At 31.8% G+C, this 18,206-nt stretch overlaps 1 long non-coding RNA gene across 1 annotated transcript in view; it reads right to left on the reverse strand.

Annotated features, from left to right (window-relative positions):
* Window positions 1–18,206, reverse strand: part of LOC120616264 (uncharacterized) — a 67,458-nt gene that overhangs the window by 19,645 nt on the left and 29,607 nt on the right. Inside the window, exons 3-5 of the long non-coding RNA XR_005656558.1 lie at window positions 16,252–16,342; window positions 12,081–13,240; window positions 10,954–11,061 (exon numbers count right to left, since the gene is read on the reverse strand). This is a non-coding gene — a long non-coding RNA (uncharacterized LOC120616264). The remainder of the gene's footprint in view (window positions 1–10,953; window positions 11,062–12,080; window positions 13,241–16,251; window positions 16,343–18,206) is intronic.

The following is an 18,206-nucleotide window of genomic DNA, read 5'->3' on the forward strand; positions in this document are numbered from 1 at the left end:
ATTAAATATGATGTAAATATGCTTTTTATCCTGAAAAGTGTACAGTGTACTGTTTTGTCTTTTTTTTTTTCGATGCTTATCAGTTACAGGGAAAGAATTTAAACAGAATCTTCATGAATTTTTTAAAAATTTGTTTAAATTAGTTTCAAGTATACAGTACATTGGTTAGACATCTATATAGTTCATAAAACAATCCCCTCAATTGCTCCCTATGAATGTATTTTTAGTAGCAATCAACTGTATGTTGCTCTTTCAATAGTTCTATCAATGTTCTGAATATGCTGAGAAAAAATATATTGTCAATTTTTTTGTCGTATAATATATGGATCAAGATCTCAAGTGTGTTTATCATTATCTCAAAAACAAACTCTATTAAAAAATGATAGGAAAGGCGTATCTTGTACCAAATCAAACTAGAATATTTACAAATAACGCTGATAGCATTTTATTAAAGTTTTTAAATTCATTTAGAAGTTATTATTGTTTATCTTGTTTTATATTACAAAGTCATGAGGAGAGAGAATGGCTTATCTGACTTCTGGATGTGTCATATCTTAGATATGTAAGTAGTTCTAGAAATATTTGAGGTATTTTAGTGCATATCTTTCTGTATGCATTTTCCTACACAACTGAGCAGTACTTGTATCTTAGGCTTTATGCCTAAGACTGATTCCCCCAACCCCTGTTCTAAAATCCTAAGTTCCAAAATGGTAGGAATATTTGTTTTGCTTCCCTGCTGTATTCCACATACGTAGAATAGTGCCTGGTGTATAACAGCTTTGCAAATAATATTAACCAAGTGTATAAATAGAACATAATCAAGCAAGTTATTTCGCAGATGACGTCTATAGAAGTTGATCCACATTGCCTTCTTTTAAAACATTGCCTTCTTATAAAAACATCCCATTTATATAATGTGTAGAATCTGATCAAAGGATATGTCTCTTCATTATGATATGTGACTTTAAAAAAATATTATTGATAACTTCACTTCTTAGCATTTTTTTTGTATTTTTAAAATAGAAAATATTTTGTTATTTAAATGGCAATGACATAGGATGCATCATTTTCAAATAGCATAAACCTACATGGCGGCACAGTAAACTTTAATATATATTCTTTATGTACTTCGAAGTTGTAATTTCTGTCAGCAAAGGTATTTTGTTCCCCCAACAATCTTTCTGTATATCATTGATTTGAGAAAAATGAAGAAATCACTGGAAAATATTCAAGGGAGAGTTTTTATTTCTTGTTGAGATATCATTTTATGTTTTTGATATTCATAACAGATTAAAGCATGATTCATGAATAAGAGAAAATAATTCCCCTATTAAAAAGTATGCCTTTTTCAAGAGGGAAATAATCCTAAGAAATTTACAAGCATGAGATATAATGTCGAACATGAATGATGTGTAACTCTTAAGATATGGTGTATGGTGTATTCATATTCATTGTTTATTCAGGCAAATAAACTATTTTAAGCAATTAAATTTTTCATTTACGATTTAAAACCAAATGCCAGAGACAGCTAAAATGCCCAAGCCCTCACATCCTTATTTTTCATACAGCATTAAATACTGACCTTTATTTTTAATGCAGTTTCCTGAGACTCATAGTGTATATTTTGATTTAATTTTGTCTTCTATCCATGCAAGGTACCTTCCTGCTTTAGAGTCTAGCGCAGAGCTGCCATACAATAGCTTTTTGAAAATTTTCTACTCTTTGATGTGTCGATTGGGTAGCAGACTCTTGAGATAATAAAGGAGACGACGAATTGTTCTCAGTACCAACTACCTGCTCACCAGGAGCTGCGACAGTTCACTGGGGACTATTCATAGTGTCTTAACTTTCAATATTAGTGTCCTTTCGAAATAGCAACTATGTCACAAATGAGGTTTGACATGACTTCTCACTGACACATCACTAAGAAACCAGGCCAATATCTTCTGATTTTTCAGTTTTAGAAAAAAGGGAAGGAAAGTTTCCATGCATCAAAGACTATTGAATTATGCCGGTACTGAACTCTAGCTTAGGTACTAAGCTGGGATTGTAATTGAAAGAAAAAAACAAAGCACTTAAATTCTCTGTGTCTCTTAAGCATACAAGGTGCTTTTACTTTATAGGAGGCATCTATTTTGATTAATTCAAGGAAATGGGCTTATTTGGGGATAAGAAACAAAATACAACATCAAAAACAAGAGCACTCAAAACAAAACAAAAGCAATGGGTCAACAAAATTGAGTAGAACTATCCTTAATGACTATGTCTTAATAAATAATGATTGTGCATTTGACTGAAGCATCTGATAGATTTATCTTTCAATATGTTCTATGTGCTGCCGCATTGAAGAAGCAGAAACTTCTTAGTGTATGTGGCCCAGTTAAGAGTCTTGTGTTCTAGGAGAAACAGGTAAGTTTTAACTCCATGTTACCTTTTTATGGTCATAAGGCAAAATTTAGATAAACTATAAAATATACGTAATTTTAGCGTACACGGTCCTCTAAATCCAGGTACTTGATTTACTCATGTTAGCACATCTCTTTAATCCAGAGGAAATGATCTATGGAATTGACCTATACAAAGACAAAGGTTTACTCACATAAAAAAGTCTATACATTACAAAAACTGCAGTTCTCACTGGTTTAATCAAATTAGAATAGGGTGTGTTTAGCAAAAACAAAAACACAAAAATATTAATGCTTTCAGAGATAACCTGCTTTTTTTGTCTGAAGTTTTATAAGCTCTTATTTTGATTAGAATATGTTAAAGTTAGATTTTGGGCATTTCACTGTTTTATTTAATTTTGATTATCTAATTTTGGAGCTTATTTTTATCTGTAATATGTTCATATTAAATACTGCAGAATATTGAAGAGAATATAACTTCCTTAAGTGATAATTTTGAGATGGAGCAGTGAAACTTATGTACAGATATATTACATTTGTATGTGGTATATTATATACTATATGTTATATTATATAATATATTATATAATTTATTTTTACTATATTTATATGGCATATTTTTGTGGTATTATAATTTAATTTCCAAGCACAAAATTAAAATAAGAAATTACAATAGAGATGATAATAAATTCGACTACAGAAATAAAGCAAAACTTTGTGTTAGCCACTCTACATACAAAGTACAATTGTAAGTCGAAATACAAAATTTTAAAAATTACAGTAAACTAACAAAGTGTAATAGCCTTAAGATGCAAAATATTTATTCAAATGTATGAGCAATTCGCTATACCTTCACTAGAAAAAAAGAGTATAATAAAAAATTGCCAACGGAATATTTTTAAATTATTGGTTTTCAAATTTGAAATTACAGAGTCATATAATTCTGATAAGAGACTCTCCAATAAGTCTTCTCTGCACTAAATGAAAATTAGTAGAGCAGAAACCTGGGGAAGAACTTTGGCAGTATAAATCAGAAGTCACTAAAATATTCAGAATATGTGCTCCAGTGATTCTATTTTCAGTACTTTATATAAAGTACACATAAAATAGGTACCAAAATATTGGTCTCATTAAACATTGTTGAGAGTTATTTATTATGGCAAAAACAAAGAATAGTAATTATTTTTGTGAGTAATCACTATGTCCCTGGCAATCTTCTAAGTTATTTAAATATATTAGCTCATTTAAAACAACAACTCTCTGTTTCAAATCTGAGGAAACTGAATTCTGGAGAGGTTAATTAACCTGACTGGGAAATTCTAGGACATGAAGTTTAGCTGTCTGGTCCAAGTGATAAAGGCTCCCAATAATAATGTAAGGCAGCCTCCCAATGAGGGGATGTTGATCTATCAACGTATAAAAACTTCTATCACAGGGAGGAATATACGGCATTGAGACTATAGCTAATGACGCTGCATTGCATATTTGAAAGTTGCTGAGGGAGTAAATCTTAAAAGTTCTCATCACATGGAAAAAAAAAAGTCATGATGATGGAAACTAGAATTATGGTGATCATTCTACAGTGTATATAAATACTGACTCTTTATGTCGTATGCCTGAAACTAATATAATGTTACATGTCAATTATCTATTAAAAAACACTTCTATATAAGAATAGTGTATATAAAACACTCAGCCTTGCAATAAACTCATTAAATGCTAGTTATCATCATCATTATAATTATTGCTAAGCCACTAAAATGTTTTCCAATAATATTTGTTATAATCAGAAAGCACTGATGATATTATTAAGATCAGGATATAGAATTATATATAAATGTCATTTTTTTATCTGCAGTCTACATTCTACATCACACTACATTTCTACATTGTAATTGTCTTTATTTTTTAACATTTGAATGATAGGTAAATAGTACGTACCTACATAACAAGTAAGACGAAACAAAATAATTAAATTATGTGTTAGGAAATAAATATGGATAAGTGTTGGGACTTTTAGGACTTCTAAAACAGGCTAGACCAAAAACTAGAACGAATAAGGAGGTCCCCTCCCTCTGGATTTAGTTTCCTAAATCTACCTGAATATAATTGTGCTCTTCATGTATAAATGTGTTTCATTCTTCACTGAGAGGGGCCTTACTACCTTTTTCTTTAATTGTCTATCCTCCTCAGTATGTACTCGAGCTGAGCAATTGTCAAGAAAAACAAAGGCTTGTTGACATCGTGAGTAGAACTGGGTTTTCCACGATGTCTGAGCAGAAAGAATTGCTAGTTAAATAGGAAAAGAAATTTCTAATTGGTTGTATGGAATGATTGTTGTCAGAATTTGCATAATAACTGTATTGCATTGATATAAAAAATAGCATTTTATTATCTATAGTTATCCATGTATCAGTGATTGATGCTGTTCTTTCCTAATGATCCAGGACATTTGGCCCAGACCCTTCTATATTTTTCTCTCAATTTTCTTAGTAAATCAAACTATAGCTGGTTCAACCCAACAACAGAGCCCTCTTGACTAATATCTTTGGGAAAATATATAGCTCCTTTGCGGCATCTTTTTCTCAAAATTAGAAGAAAATGTCATTCTGAATGCGCCACATACACATATATAGAAGAGATACTTGTAGCTTCTAAATTCTGCCCTTAACACAACAGAGCAATGTTATTTTCCCAGAATGAATAACATAGTTTCTATTTCTGAATTTAATAAGCTTCAAAAGTTACCGCCTATGCTATTTGTCTGGAACTTATTTGTACACGTGTGTCTGCGCGTGTGTGCTTTCACATGATTGGATTCTTTCTACAGGAAAACGTAACACTCCGTTAGACTCTTTAGAACTGGGTTCTATGTTATTTTGTCAGAATATCTTTCAGCAAAAATGGACTTTGGAAACTATATTCGTAATGGAGTCTTTGTTTTCCTAAGAAAAGTCAGTGGTTCTGAAATTAGAACCGTAGATTTGTCCTACTCTCCCTCATGCTACATTATGCTTACCTCTGATACTTGATATTTATATTCTTATTTTCAGTTAATGAATAGGAAGATGAAAATTATTTCCACTTTGAGTTAGAGCACTTACATGTTCATGCAATTCAGTTCATGCCTCTAAACTTGAATTTAATTAGATAAAAAATGAAGGTGAAATTTTGTTTTCTAACATTATGTTAGGGACAAAGTCAATTTACTGAACATCGACTAATATATTTTCAGTATATTATGAAAACATCAATGTAATATTTTGTTTAAATGACAAACAACACATTACATATATTTGCATTACTCTATTTATTCCTAAAACATTAATAAAAATACTGGGGTATGATAAAGAAAATTTCTTTCTTTGTCTTTAGGTATTTCCTAGATCTAATGAATTTAATGGTGTGTGCCTATTTCTAAACCTTTTTCAGTCTCCTCATTTACATAATGGTATAGGATTTACTTCATAATTTGTTTTGAGAATTAGATAATATAAAACCTTAAAAGACACGAGGTAACAGGTGGTAAGTGTTAAACATTCCATAACTGTTAATAACAACAACATTGACCATTAGTACTGTTGATTGCTACCATGTCTTCTCTTTTAAAACAAAAATAGACTCTGATTTATACACACTGAATTCGATATTACTAGTTTTATGATTATGAACATGTCACAGTTCCTCTGGGTCTCTATTTTTGTAGGATAAAGATGGTAACCACTTCTCCTTTAGAAAAATGTTGCAGTAAGTCCTTGGTATGATGACTTGAAATGTCCCATCACACACATTCACAAATCAGATGTCTACTTCTTAAATGTGTTTTGGAAGACTCGTGGTGTAAGATTAGAAGACAATACCCCCATCTGTAAGGCTGCTATATTCTAATGGATAATACAGCGTTTTATCCATGTATCCATTTATCCATGGATAATACAGCATTTTAACTGGGGAATACAATAACAAAGCCATGAACAAAATGCTGCCTAAGCTCAGAAGCTGGGATCCAGTCTGCTTTGGTGAATGAGAAAGGAGTTCATAAAGAAGGTGCTACTAGATCTGGAAACTGATGAATGAAAGAGTTTGGCAGATGAAGAAGAGTGGGCTATGCAAACAAATGGAATTATTAACACGTCACATATGATTATGTAACCCTGAGAAATTCGGGATTGATTGTAATTAAATGATGATCTTTGAGAGGTATGTTGGGGTCAGAAATTTTATACACACATGCACACATTCACATACGTAATGTGAAATAATCAATGCATATTGCCTCGATGCATAATGTTACATATTTAGTATTATTATTTTTTTTTACTTTTAGCATGATGAGTTTTCTTAGTAAAAGTGACCAGTTTTCCTGCTGCACTTGTCCGTGCATCCTCTGATTCCATGTAAGTGAAAGTTCACACTTAAATTTCAGTTCATTGCTAAGTACACCTTGCTCTGGTTAAGAGAATAGAGTTTGATTTCGTACATACCCATAAAAGCTTGAAATGAGATAGTACTTAAGTTCTATTTGAGAATCTCTCATGGAAGGCCAACTTCATATTGTGCTATATATTTTCGTAGAGACTTTATCGTGTTACTTATCACTTTGGGATCTAAAATTTCCCTGAAATGGATTAGAAGTCATTAGTCTCTCTCTCTCTCTCTCTCTCTCTTTTTTTTTCACATATACACTTACATTCCATAGATACATGCCATGCTCTTTCAAGGTTTTTCTTACCAAGCCTTTCTCAGCAGGGATAGTGAGAGGATCACCCTGAAATTGTGCAGTTCAACAAGCTTCCACCATGGGGCTGAGAGTCCAGTATCTCTGTTTATAAATTACACTTTTCAGTCCCCCTCACCTGTCTACGTGAAAGTTGCTTTTCAAAGTGCATCCTCGAAAAGGCTTACAATGATGATGTCAGTGGCTCTCAGCTCTGAGTCCCCTTCCCCCATCCCAGTCACCTTACTATGAATCTTGGCAGTGAGAACTGGAGAGCTAGACCTGTGGAGAAATGATGGTTATAGCAAGGGTATGTTCTGTTGTCTCTTCTAATTCCTTAGAACTGGATAAATATCATCTTTCGGTGTCAGCTGTGGATATTAACTTTCGCGGCTGAAGTTCTCCTCAGCCTGTGGCCACATAAGTAAAAACGCCATTACATAAGTAAAAGAGATTCTCTCTCTTCTCCATAAACTTATTTACCTTTTGAATTTTAAATCAGAATTCTATTGATGGCACATGTCAAATCCTGAAATATGTTTAGTAGTTATGTCAAAGAATAAACTAGCAAAAACCATATTTGCAGAAGAAATAATGCATAATGCATTGTACTTGTAAAGGAAAGTGACCCAAAACCATAAAATAATCTGACTTGATTTCTAATAAAATTATCTATTAAATTGCAGAAACTGTAGTATACAGCTAATCTTCACCAATGGATGGCGAAGAAAAGAAAGAAAAGGAAAGAATGATCTCTACTGGTATACTCGTTATTAATGGTTCAGTTCTATAAACCAAGTTGAGAATTTATTCTTTATTATGTAGCGTCTTCTATTCAAAATCTGTCAGTGAACCTTTCAGTTATTAACTGCACATGGAATTTGTTTTTTTTGCTATGATAGCTCTTCTGGAAATGAAGTTATAACACAGGCTATGTGAAAATTTACAAGGTGCTAATGAGCTTTTTTCAAACACCACAAATTATTTAAGTAACTTAATGCTGTTGTTATTTTTACAGTGTCAGAGGAATTTTCACACTAATGTGAGGCAGCCACATGATTTATTTCTCTGTTTTCAAACTTTCAAGTATAAATTAAAAACATAAGCATAATGTCAAAGAGAATGACATTAATTTATTTCTTTCAAATGTTTATAACTTAAGAAGTATTTTTATTTCAGGGAAATATAATATGAAAGGATATGATGGATTTTGATCTTTAACAATCTAAAAAATTTTATTACAGCTTTGAGATAGGGCAGGTATAATAGGATATCCACACATTTAAACAGAAGATTTAATTTCTATTGATTTTAGTTTTACTGACAATATTAAAATTTGATCCATATGTTTATAAATATATATAATTTCATACTAAAAATGTCTCTGTGATAACTGTTCTCATTCCATCACACTTGAAGATCAAGGTGATTCCTGTCTTGTATGGAGATGTAAACATTGGATAAGTAGAATTTTTCTGTTTTCTTAAGGAAACTTGAGAGCTGACAGCTAAGTCTTATTTGCAATTACATGAGGGTTAAGAGCCACAAAAAAGGACAGGCCATTCCAAAGAATAAGTGAAGGCTGAGTTCTGGATCCACTTGGGTCTAGCACTATCTAGCTTTGGGCTCTTGACATTACAGGAGACGTACTGTCTTAAACCTAACAACTGGGAAAATGGGAAGCGGAGAGGAATACAAAATGAAAAGTGAAGGAGGAGCCTAGTGATAATTTAAAAACCTATACACACATATATTCCCGCCAAGAAAAGAACAAATTGGTTTAACACTGACCTTTTCAATAGCCGAGTTTCTATAGTGATATTCTACTTGTATAGCAGAATATGTAATATTCTTGAGGACAAGCTCGGAGCCTTCCAGACTCAGGACTCAGCTTCAGGTTCAGGGCTTACCAGGTGCAGAATCTTGAACTATTCAATCAAAATCTCTAACCCTCAATTTCCTCATCTCTGAAATGGGTATACTAATGTATATTTTATAACGCGGTTTCTAGATTTAAATGAGTTAATAAAAATTGAGTACTTAGCTGAAATTTTCAATTTCACTGAATTTTAACTTAGTTTCTTACTTTTGCTAAATAACAGGATGCATGACCTCGACCAGATGAGTAAAAGCATCAAAAATATGAAGTAACGGTGACTTTTCATGGAGTTTATAATGCATGCTGAGAAAATCTCAATACTTTATTCCAATTCCTGGCCTCTTTAAGCGCCACTTTATCTAGAGTTGTTGACAAGACTGAACATAAATAAAGTCTTATAACTGAGAAAAAAGTCTAACCCATGGCTCATGCTTTGAAAAGATTTCTGATCTTTAAAAATTGTAGATGTCAATTAATGTGCTTATTATTGGTAAAAACAGGTGCTGGGTTCCACCTTAAGTTATCATTTTTAAGTCTTTGAGCCTGCAGCTTCTTCACTTGTAAGTAATGCAGATCCAGATCAGGTTGACACTGAGCATGCTAATTGCTTCTGATTTTAAAACCACATTTGTAAGCATATGTGCCTTGTACATTTTGGTTAGGGTTTTGGACACGTACCACAGGCCAGCACTGTGCCTTCACATTGCTGCTCTGCAGACAGATGGTGAATGCCTTGCTGATTTTCAATTAAGTGCTTTTTTTTTCCCCCAGAAGCATTTAAAGTACTAAGCATCAAGAAATTTTGGACACATGCTCATGCAATATTATGGAGGCAGGAAAAGAAACGTTTGACAGGTTAGACTAAAGTTTAACTAGGTAGCTCCTGTACTGATGACTTTTTTCTCCAAAGTTTTCATACTTAACTTCTCATTGCTTCTTCCATTTAGGCCAAGTTTCAGTAGAGGCAGCTCTAATCTACAGTGTAGCTTTTATCTGACTCACCTAACTGATTACATAGGTGCAAACTGGCTGGCAGAAAAGTCATTTGAATATTGTATCTCAAACTTCAAAAAAAGAGCATTTGTGTTTCCTTCAATAGTACATTTTACAATCAAGAGACATGCACCGTTAACTTTGGAGGTTGACGTTTGAAAGTTAATATTCTATTTGGTTTTAATCAAAAATCACATATTTGTATATAAAGTATATGATTTTCGATTCAGTAATTATATAAGTAGGAATGACAGAGAAAATTAAGAATGCTGCCTCAATATCATATACTAAGCAAATCTTTGCATCTCCTACCAGCTCTATTATTTTCCTTTAAATCATCTCTCCTGGTAAGAACTGATTATAAAATAAAGACCTGGAAAGTTAACAGAAGTTTCCAAAATGACACAGATAATGGAAAAATTTAAACCTTGATCTGATTCCGGTTAAGTGCTGTTTTCTTCACACTGATTCGTCTTTATGGACTGCCAATTATGTAAACAAAATTACAGTATACTCTAATATTACAGCAAAATTCTAGTATATTCTAATATTAAAGCTACCTCATAATCTCTTGGCTTCACAAGGACAATAAGACCTCTATTTACTAGGGATAATTAGGTTAAAAGGTGGTAACAGTAGATAATTTGGGATGAGATATAAATCAAACATACACAGGACTGAATGTGAAGTGTGTAGGTTCACACACACACAGACACACCCATATACACAGTCAATAAATACACACATATATTTGCAAGCACTGCACACAACATGCACGCAACTTTGCTTGAAAAATCATGAGAGGGCTGTGAAAGTAGTTTGGTGTATAAAACACTAGGTCATAGACAATATTAATATTTACTTAAGATCTATTCACGTTGAGCCTTCTCAGCTGAAGAACGTATCATCGTGGGAAGAGATTTTGGTTCTGACAGAGATGGAAAGAGAAATATACTCACGATGAGCAGAGCTGTAACGCGAGCGTGCTTCGGCGACCTCAGTTCTGATATCAGAGCCTTCTCAGTCTGCCGTTATGGGATTCTTGCTCCATATCTATGCTCCAGTTACTATGATATACATCATTACCATTAATCTATTAGTTATGTTGTCACACATTTTGGAGAAAGTTTAAATTTATTTTGAAATATTTCGGATATGTCAAATGTATACAGAATATACAAATACTCTGTATCCACTATTATAAAATAAAACTTAGTTAAATCCTTCAATATAAGCCATCATTGGCTGTATTCTTCCACACAGAGGCACTTAAAATTCTGAATTTGTACTTATTATCTCCTTGAATTTTTTATATTATCCCCTTTATATTTTACTACATACATATGTACCTTGAATTGTTGTTAATAAACTAGAACTACCCATATCAACATAAATGAGTCCTAAAAATATAATTTTTAAGTAAAAATAAAAGAATCTAGTTGGCAAATAAAACACATATGATATATAAATGGACAATCAGGAAGTTTTGCTTATTTTTACATCTATGTATAAATAAACATTTTATATTTCCCTATGTCTTCCTTAGTTTCTACTGTATGTGGCTAGCTAAACGATATACAATATTTTTTTTTAATAAAAACTTTACTCCCTGCATACACTCACTAATAGACAGAATCATATGAATGTGATTCTATGACCTAGCAACAGCGAGCAACTTAACCAATTACTGTTATTATTTTGGATCCCTCAGAGGGACTGATATCTTTCCATCCTTGTTTTCTGATATCTGACATTGCGCCATGATATCTGAGAGCTTTTTTTACTAAAATGTCTATTACTTCTGAAGGTTTGGATTTGTATGAGTGTGCATGTGCATGTGTGTGTGTGTGGGGGGGGTTGTTGTCATTGTCATTCACATAAGCTGTTCATTCTCTACTTTTGTTGCTGACATTTTATCACGATCTGGCGGGAATATGAATGTCTTTTAAATCTTCATCATCTGGTCTCTGCTTTACAACATAATATATAGAATAATATCTGCTCATCAGTTGCATTTACCTTCAGAATCTAAGGTAAATCTAATTTTACTAAGACTCTGACATATATATTTCTCTGTTAAATGTACCCCTTAAAGCTTTAGCACAAAGATCTTCATAAGGTATGGAAGACCTTATTAATCTGGGCTGCAGCCATTTCTCTTCCTCTGTTTTTGTCACAGAAGCAATCATCGTGCAATCAATCCTGTGTTATAGGAGCACATCTAACATGGAGAGTAAAATAAACAATTACATTAATTGAGTATTCTATGCGAGACTAGGAAATGCTAACGATTCAAAGAAGAAGAAATAAGACCACTGAAGAGTTGATTTTAAAAATCTTAAAGAAATTTCTCATTAGAATTAAATGATATAAAAACCAAAGTTACCCCCAACCCTGATCAAAAGTGTCCTTCTCATGTGGGAGCAGAAACAATCACGTCAGACACGTATTCTGAGGACTGTAATGAAGAGCAATAAAACGTAATTGAAGTTCTCTGGGCCATGAGGGTCAGGCCCTCAGTGGATGAGAGACACATACTATTAGGCCCTGCTCTTACTATTGCTATTTAATGTTAGGTTAATGTAGGTTACTGCACTGTTCTGCTGCTCCATTTAAATTAGTCAAAGTTATATTTTGAAATGCATAAATACAGTCAACCTTGGGGGAATTTGCTAACAATGTTAAAAAATTAAATTTACCAGTGAGAGAGTTTGAGTTTTACTAGTAGTGATAGACACGTTCTTAACATTTCTCGTTATTATCCACATTTGTGTTTAAATGAGAAATGAACACACCAAATGGAATTTATTAATTTATTTTGAAAATGATATAAGGTAATAAATGTTTTACTAAGAAAATAATTGTATTATATCAATAATCAGTTATTTTGCTGGAATAAATTATATTTGCCTTCACCATGTATACATTTAAAATATTTGAAAGTCTCATCATTTATCCTGAAGTCACACATATACACACACACGCACACTCAACAGAAGCCATATGTTTGGGCCTATACAATATAGGTCATTTTCTTTCACTTGAACCTTTTTTTTCCTCTTCTTTGATCTGAATTAATAGTTTTTCTCTTGATAATTCTCCCAGTGATTCCAGTTGCAGGAGTTCCACAAATGTTTACCTGGACAAACAGGTGGAGGTGGGATGCACACCAGCAGAGCCAGGTAGACAATGCATCCTCACTCTGCATCTCTCCACTGGGATGTGACTTGCACCTTCATTACAGTACTCACCAAGTATGTCGAAGAAATACAAAGTCGGATATATAAGTAATTGAGTAGAGACACAATGATAGAATTAATGTGAAGAAATATACTCTTTATTTTTCTTCAAAAATGATCTATCAATAATCTATCTACCAAACATAAAATGACTAGATGAAATGAAAAGTTGTGAATGACTTTCTAATATGCAATTGTAAAAAATAGTGTTAAATCATTCTCATAGTTAAAAAAAGAACAAAAAACAAAAAACTCTAGACATTTGTTAATAATTCCCCCCACCCCATGCACACACACATAAACCACTCACACTGTCTTTTCTTTAAACAATAGTATCTTGGTATCAATTCTAAATGTTTTTGAGGTAACTTATGAAGAGAACATTGAGTTCTGTGTAATGTTAATGAGCTGAATGACCTTATATAAAAATATAAGATGAAAGAATTAATATTATTCTTTAGCATTGCCAAAGGCCTTACATTTGCTTTTATGCTTTTTAATTTACATCGGCAATTTAAAAAAACATTTTTATAAAAATCTAGATATCAAATCAGTACTCTGGATGAAAGTACTAACTAATCCAAAATGATCTTACTAGGCTGGAGGGTCTGCTTAATATGGCATTTATATTTAATGAAATAAATATATAGCCTTGCTAATAAAGGCTAATTCTTGAGATCTTAAACACCTGAAAAAGCAATAATTTAAATAAAACTTAAAATTAATGTAATTAAATAAATTCAAATTATATTTATGCAATCACAAAATTCACTAACAGACAAGAATTACTAGGTATAAAAAGATGAATTTAAGATGAAAATGAAATTTCTAGAAATAAAAAATATTTTTACTTTATTTAAAAATTTTATTGCCAAAGAAAGAATTAGTACACGAATAATGTATTTGCAGACACTGAAAATAATTTAGCTGAGAAAGACAAAAAATGAAGAAAGACATAATAGAGAGAAAAAGAATAAATGCAAAATTCATTCTTTGAAAAAATAAGATAAGATAGAAAAATCTCTGACTAGATTGAGCAAGGAAAAACAAAAGGAACAGATACGCATAAAAATATCAGTAATAAGACAGCAGAGATAGCGACATATGGAAATACTATCACACTAATATCCTGAAGGTTTTGATGAAATGCCAAATTTTCTAGAAAAAATGTAACTTGCATCTGAATCATAGAGAATCTGAATACCTCTATAAATTCTAAATGAAATGAAGTATTCATTAAGAAACTTAGAAGGAAAACACAAGATCCAGGTGATTGTTAAAGTCGACTGCTATGAGATGTTCCTGGAATGCATCATTCCAATGGTATCCAAAGCTTTTAAGATAACGTGTAAGAGAGAATACACTCCATCTTATTCAGTGGAGCCCAACTGCCTTCATAACAAAAAAAAGAAAAAAAAGTAGAAACTTTATCAGACAGGGATATTACAGTCTTTCTTCCTCAACAAAGTCTCCAATATCTTTAACTAACTATTAATGCTTGATTCTAGCAGTGTAAGTAATAGGTAATTCAACATGAAAAGTTGATTTTATCCTAGGAATGGGCAAAGGCAGGTAAATCTCTGAATTCACAGACAAAATCTATGAATACCATTCAAAACATTAACAGGGTAAGGATACTAAAGAGCACATATGACAAATTCAGCATAAGTATTGTCAAGGTCTGACATGTCTTTATAACTTAAAAAAAAATCTTATATTACTAGAAAACAAAGAATTTCTGTATCATGATGAAGACTACCTACAAAACTCTTATTGTATAATATCAATCTAGAAAATTGGAAAATCTTGGGAAAACGCTTTTAAAATAAGAATATAAAGATCCCAACAACCACAGCTTATTTTTGACATTGTACTGGTATTCTTAATTAACATAATAAAACAAGCAAAAAAAATTAATGCCAGGAAAACTGGAAAGGACAAAAAAAGAACATAATTTTTCCAAGATAAAATGATGAGCTGTTGTAGAAAACTCAAAAGAATCTGTAAATTATTAGAAAAAAAATAAGAGATTGGCAAGATATCCAACTGTGAGTCATAAAAGGAAAATCAATACTATTCCAACACACATAAAAGTCCATCTGCTTCCTCACAGTGTCATGAATGTAGGGTATAAAAATTTCTTGCTTCTAGAAGATAATTTATTCTATCGTTAATTTATTCTATCATTATAATTCTTGCTTTTACGTGCCATTGGCCTAGTAAATTATATTATTTTCAATTTACTGATTGAATCTCTCAAAGATTGTATTTTTGTTTGTTTTTAATTCCACTTTAAAAATTCATGTATATTATTAAAAAATTGGGGTACATAAATAAATATTGTTAAGTTTAGAACACAGAACATCTTATAAAATATGCTTTAAAAAAAAGGACGTTTATTATTACTGTGCTGTCTTTTGTTTTTAACTCAAGTCCTATCATTATATCTTGTGATATAACAAAGGTTAACCTATCATCTATAGTAGAGACAGGTTTGTTTTGAGGATGTGTGAATTTCACACAACTCTTACCAATAAGAATGACAGATTCAGGCACTTATGAGAGTAAAAATTTAAGGTGGAAAATAAGTGCATTGTCTAATGGTTGGCACGATCTCTAGTCAATTTTTAGATAGGAAAGATGACTTCCTCCACCTGTGATAGGAAATCAAGAAAAGAAATAAGATATCTTAAAGAGTTAACAGTATATTACAATGGCGATTCAAGGACACACAGTATATGAATGTGATCTCAAGACAGGCATACAGTATAAACAAGAGAGTCCATAGCCCAGTAGTTCCTGGGAGGGTACAGTTGTCTTTGTTGAGGAAGGTGGACAGTTCTTGCCTTCAAGATATTGAGAACTTAGACAAGAGTGCTGTTATGGGGGGAGGATGATGGCTCTTGGTATAAACTGAGATGGGATTACAGCACTGTCACCAGACAGCAGTGAACCACAGTAAGAAGTGAGAAAGTATGAAGTAAAAAATAAAGTATAAGGCACGAGCCTGAGACTTACCTGGTATTATGCATTTTAGGCGCAAGAGTGAATGAAAGTAAGAGTAAACCCAGTTCAATTACAGGAATAAGTTCATCATGGGTGACTGCAGCTGAAGAAAAAAGTAAGGGGAGTGTTATTAAAATTATTTTACCCCGCTGGGGTGAGATGATCAAAAAATGAATAAGTTATTTACTGTAAAATACAATTTTATAGTATAATTTTTAAGTATAATTTTTTGGGCTGTGAAATACATGAGGCCGAGGTTAAGCTCTTCTGGTCATTACCTTAACTAGAGAGAATATATATCTACTGATGCAGGCGAGTTACTCAAGCAATGGAAAGAAAGGGAATGAAGGGGCTACGCCAATAATGCAAGTTTTTTTCATATTTTTTAAATAAATATCCTCATTTGCAAACCTATAGCAAGCAGTCAGTTCCCTTCACTGAAGATGTTTATAAGTAGTAAAGAAAAAAATATTACCTTGGATTCAGAAAAAATAGGGCAAAAATAGATACTTCCTTAACATACATCCACTGGATATTAGACATATTAAAAGCCTTTTAAGGCTTTTAAAATATTGGATTGTCCTTAATATTATATTTATTTCTCCACTGACCTATGCGATGAGCTTTTTGTGGGAAGAGACTACTGAAAAACAAGTAAACATTTAAACAAACATAAATCCATAATTAGATTTTGAAACATCCTAAAAACCTTTTATTTTTACCAATGTAGAAGGAATACAGATAGTTTTAAATACCATAAATCACTTTGAGGTTTTTAATAATGACTAGTAGAAAATAAATCTATTTAAGGTGCTAACATCTAAAAACAATAATCTCAAGTTCATTTATATTTGAAGTGAGTAACGCTGTTTATATCTATAAACTGTCACTATTTACTGCATTTTCCATGGCTTATGATATTCCACAACCACTAAAATTCATTTTACAAGCACTGACATTCGTAAAATACAGGTATTTACAATTTAGACGAATCAATCTCTGTAATAAAACTAGTCAACGATAAGAGTTCTTATTTATTTCTGTTGAATAGAAAGTAAACACAGGAATAGAAATAGCAAAATGTATCCTTTATGATAGAGAAAACGGTTTAGTAAAACTTAAGCTCGCTGAGAAACTTTCTTGAACCGATTAGCAAATCAATGTTCTTCATTCGGTAGTAAATTCATTTTTGCAGCTCACAGAAAGAAGTTAAATAATTTACCTGAATAAAAATGTCCTCTGAAATTCAAAAAGAGTGCTTCATTATCCATTTCCTTAATTAAAGTGCTGTCCATTCTAGAACGGAGTCATGTCTGTGATACATTTTTTTCTCAAAGAGGAATTTCTACATTTTTATTAACTGGATCATGCTAATTCCTTTACATAATCTTTCTCAATTACCTAAAGCAAATCTATTGTCCAATGTTCTTCACATTTCAATAACACATAAATACCATATCATCTCATTAATCATGTATGTTGTTCTGTTATTCATCTATTCATTGGTTTCATTAAATAAATTATAATTTCCTCGAATATAGGAACGTGACTTTTCATTTGTTTTTTCCAGTATTTATTTCAATTTGAGAAGAAATAAATATGAGGTAAATTGATTAAAACATGTGATTAAAGAGAAGTATACATATGAGTAGATAGTAAATCTTATCTTCCCATATGAACCATGTTATTGAAGTCTGTATCTCTTAACTTCCTGTATTGTTGCAAAAAAAAAAAAAAAACAAATAAAACCTATCTCAGATAAAAATATTCAATAACTTTCCCCATTTTTAAGTAAATTATCTTCATCATTTGTTGATCTCTTTAAAATATTTTTATTCTTAACACACTTGTTGCTTAGAGAAAATTAATTGATTTTCTAAATATACACTTTGTAATTAAAAATGCATTTGTCTTATAAATAATATAACCTAATTTAAACTATAGAGAATGCAGAGATTAATTATAAA

Source organism: Pteropus medius, unplaced genomic scaffold (genome assembly GCF_902729225.1).
Source record: "Pteropus medius unplaced genomic scaffold, Ma_sr-lr_union100, whole genome shotgun sequence".
Classification (NCBI taxonomy): domain Eukaryota; kingdom Metazoa; phylum Chordata; class Mammalia; order Chiroptera; family Pteropodidae; genus Pteropus; species Pteropus medius.